Source organism: Ursus arctos, unplaced genomic scaffold (assembly GCF_023065955.2).
Source record: "Ursus arctos isolate Adak ecotype North America unplaced genomic scaffold, UrsArc2.0 scaffold_23, whole genome shotgun sequence".
Classification (NCBI taxonomy): domain Eukaryota; kingdom Metazoa; phylum Chordata; class Mammalia; order Carnivora; family Ursidae; genus Ursus; species Ursus arctos.
The window spans coordinates 36724263-36728110 of record NW_026622908.1 but is presented as its reverse complement, the minus strand read 5'-3'; the positions used below and the strand labels follow the sequence as shown (position 1 = coordinate 36728110).

General features: G+C 43.2%; 1 long non-coding RNA gene across 1 annotated transcript; it reads right to left on the bottom strand.

Annotated features, from left to right (window-relative positions):
* Positions 1-236: 236 nt before the first annotated feature.
* Positions 237-3476, bottom strand: LOC130544667 (uncharacterized). The gene is made up of 3 exons (XR_008961122.1): positions 3331-3476; positions 2906-3116; positions 237-558 (listed from the first exon to the last, which is right to left on the bottom strand). It is a non-coding gene; the product is annotated as an uncharacterized LOC130544667 (long non-coding RNA).
* Positions 3477-3848: the final 372 nt, after the last annotated feature.

Here is a 3848-nt window from a genome sequence, read left to right as displayed (position 1 = left end):
ACCTTAAATATATTCACAATAAAATATATTTTGCCTTAAGGTAATAGGAAAATAAACTTTTTAAAAGGTTTTTATTTATTTATTTGATAGAGAGAGAGCATGAGCACAAGCAGGGGAGCAGCTGGCAGAAGGAAAGGGAGAAAAAGGCCTCCTGCAGAGCAAGGAGCCCTACAGGGGTGGGGGGTGGGGGGTGGGGGGCTCAATCCTAGGACCCTGGGATCATGACCTGAGCCTAAGGCAGATGCTTAACCCCCTGAGCCACCCAGGTGCCCCGAAAACAAACTTTTTTGGATGAAAGATTACTGTCACACTTTTCCCTTCATAACCCCTACATCTTTTGTTATTGTTTTTTCCTCCAAATTTCAGACAAAATGAAGTTGTAATTTCAAAGTTACAATATAGAGCTAGTGAGAGCTAAACCAAATACAATCACATTCTCAAGGCTAGAAACCAGAAAGTTTTTAAAAGCAATTCGACCATTAAACTTATTTGTGAAATCTTCCTCTTTTTTTCTTTTGTCTGCTAAAGACCAGAGTTCTTATAATTACCAGGAAACTCCTAAAAAAAAAAATAGATACATTCCTTATAAATGCTTAATCAAACAGGCTATTTCCTCACTCCCAGATTAGGTCTACAGAGGACAATTCTTTCCCATAATTAGCTGCCAAAAGTGTTTTCTTCCATACTTAATTTGTAGCTAGTAGTAGTTGAGGAAGGGGCAGTTGGGGGGGTTCCTTGATGGGAAGAGATGAATTTTTACATGCAAGGTCAAATATAAAGGTAACAGTATGGAATGAGTTTTCTTCCGTATTCATATACCCCATTTTATTTCTTGCCTCTTGCTTTTATGTGTTTTTTGGCGGGGGGGGGGGGGGGGGCTTTTATGTTGTGAAACAGTTAAGACCAAATGGACTCAACCCAGTTATCATTGTCATAAATAATTCCTGTGTTTGTTATTCTGCTACAGAAATTCGCCCTGTTATATTCAAAGCTTAAACTACTTTCTGACATTTAGGAAAACATAAAAATAACTCTATCATGACTTTTCATAGGTTTATATGACACTGTGGTCTATAAACACTAACTTTAATAAATTGCTCATATATTCTATGACTAATTTTCTTATGGGAAACAGATATCAACAATAATATGCGTGGGTATAATTATGCTGTGGTAACTGGTCTATTTGGAGAATGTTTACTGCGACTCCTGAATGTGAAATCCTTGCTAGAAAATCTTAATTAGATAATGTTCCTATAAGACACCACATAAGGGGCGCCTGGGTGGTTCAGTCGTTAAGCGGATGCCTTCAGCTCGGAGAGTGATTCCAGGGTCCTGGGATCCCTACTGGGCTCCCTACTGGAAGCCTGCTTCTTCCTCTCCCACTCCCCATGATTGTGTTCCCTCTCTCGCTGGCTGTCTCTCTCTCTGTCAAATAAATAAATAAAATCTTTTTAAAAAATCACATAAAACATGTAAAAGTATAACCTCATCTGCAGGGGTTTTTTGGTTTTGTTTGTTTGTTTTTTTTTAGAGAGAGAATACAAGAGATTGTGGGGGAAGGGCAGGAGAGGGAGATACAGAATCTTAAGCAGGCTCCAAGCCCAGCACGGAGCCAAGAGGGGCTTGACCTCTGACCCTGAGATCATGACCTGAGCAGAATCCAAAAGTTTGATGCCTAATGGACTGAGTCACCCAGGCGCCCCCTTAGTTTTTGCTGTTAATTTTTTTTGCAAGGCCTTCTTGTAGGAAAAGATTATATCAAACGTGAAGATGCCTTGTTTTCCATTTTTACTACAGAATTTTAAAAGCCATGCCTCCTCTGTAAAACACAAACAAAACCCAAAAAAGTAAATAAAAATTCCAGGTTCATCATACTTGATATAAGTTTCCTTTTTGGCTGCCTGTTATAATTAATTCTTAATTGTCAAAAGCACTGTAAATAAATACCTGTTTTATAAACCAAGATATGTAATCAAATTAAAATAAATTGGTGGTGGTGTACATAGTAATTTATAAATGGAGAGAGGGGTGTGGGATTCCTTGGCAAAGGCCAGCCAGGCTGTTTGCTTTTTTTATCTGTGGGTGGAAGGAGTCAAGAGGCATAGAGGCAAATAAGATCTGCTGGGGGACTGCTCTGAGAGCCTTCTCTCTGCTTGACACATGCACGTGCCTGCTTCAGTCAATACTCTCAATAACCCTGTGGGAAGGTGTGTGGTCATCTGCCCTGATGGACTAATCAAAGGTTTAGCAAGTTCTTGCCCAGAAACATTTTTGCCAGGATTTGAACTCCCATCTGAAACTCAGGCTAAACTCTAATTGAAAGAGTTCTATGGTTGCCTTTAATATTTAACAGCGAAAGGCACAGCAGCTCACCTCTTCCTACATATTTTTTTTCATTTATGCAATCCTTTCTTCAACATATAAATGCGCAGTTAAAATTTACAAGAGCCAGTGCTGGATTCTACAAAGTGTAAATTTATTCTATAAAGGGTAAAGACGAGTCCTGCCCTTAGGAAGGAGGAAGAGGTACACACATAATAGGATTTCCACCATGGTTTCATTCATTTAAAACACATGTTGGTTCCTGATTCCAGATAATGTCCTGGACATTTGGGATACAGAATTGAATGAATATGTTGCTCACATTCATGGACCCTGAGCAGTTTAATTCAATCTAGTTCTAAGCACAGTACTTTTCCAGGACACACTATACACGTTCGCTGTTTACAGTTTAATAAAGCTTTACGTAATGTGGACTTAGAACACATTTATTTTGATTTTCTGGGAAGGAGGGAAACCCTAATTCTGTTTCTCCGATTTGGGAAAGTCTGGAGAACTGGAAGAACCAGATGACGAGCGTGAGAAATTGTTCTTAAATCTCCACCCTTCTCTACATACACACCTTTAGCCCTGTGACTTGGCAGTTCCTCCCACCTCATTAATGTCAGCCTTGGCCGCCCGATTTTGCTTTAGACAGTGGAATGTGCACAGAGGGAAAACTTGCTGAGCTTGGCCTTGGGTGCCACTGGTTCTTTCTGTTTGCCCCGTGTTGGCTTCCACCATCACCAGGTAAAGAACACGCTGCTGCTAGTAGTACCTCGTAATACGGCGAGCTGCAGGGAGGCAGTGCATGGAATGAGTGTCCAAATATACCAGGCACAAATATTCCATAAATGACAGGCGCTGTCATTGTTATTTCTTTTATGACTATCATATCATTCTGTCCGGTGCGTACCTTTCTACAAGGCTGTGCACTAGGTCAAAAGTTGCACATGATTTCTAGGTTTGGGGAAATATTGCCAAATTACTAATACGGAAAGGACGTACCAAATTACTCTTCCACCAGCAGGACGAGGTGATGTTCATTTCATCTTGAGGTCAAAAGTGTTGAGCGACCTGGATTTCTAAATTCAGAGTCAGATCGTAAGACTCCCGATCCGCCCGAGATCGGGAGGGCAAAACACCCCTGGAGATAACGCCCTCACGGGGGTGGGGTGGGGGTGGGGGGTTGTGCTTAGACTCTCAGGAGGGTGCCTGCACCGCCCTGATGGCAGAGACTCCAAGGAGGAGGCTGCCTGCAGGCGGGGCTCATCCTCTCTCGGGGAGGAGCTGGATCCGCCGCGGCCCGCGCAGTCGTGGCCAGAGGCCAGAGCGCCTCGCCTTCTGTCCTTCCTCCTACCGAGCCTCGCGGAACCCGCCGCGGGTCATTCCAGGTGCACCAGCAGCTCCCGACCTGGCTGGGCAGGGCTGAGCCCCAAGGATGGACGTTCCCTAACCACCTTCCCCAATCCCCCCTCCTGAGACTCGCACTTCCAAGGCGCGCTTCCTGGCGGGGACCTTCCTTT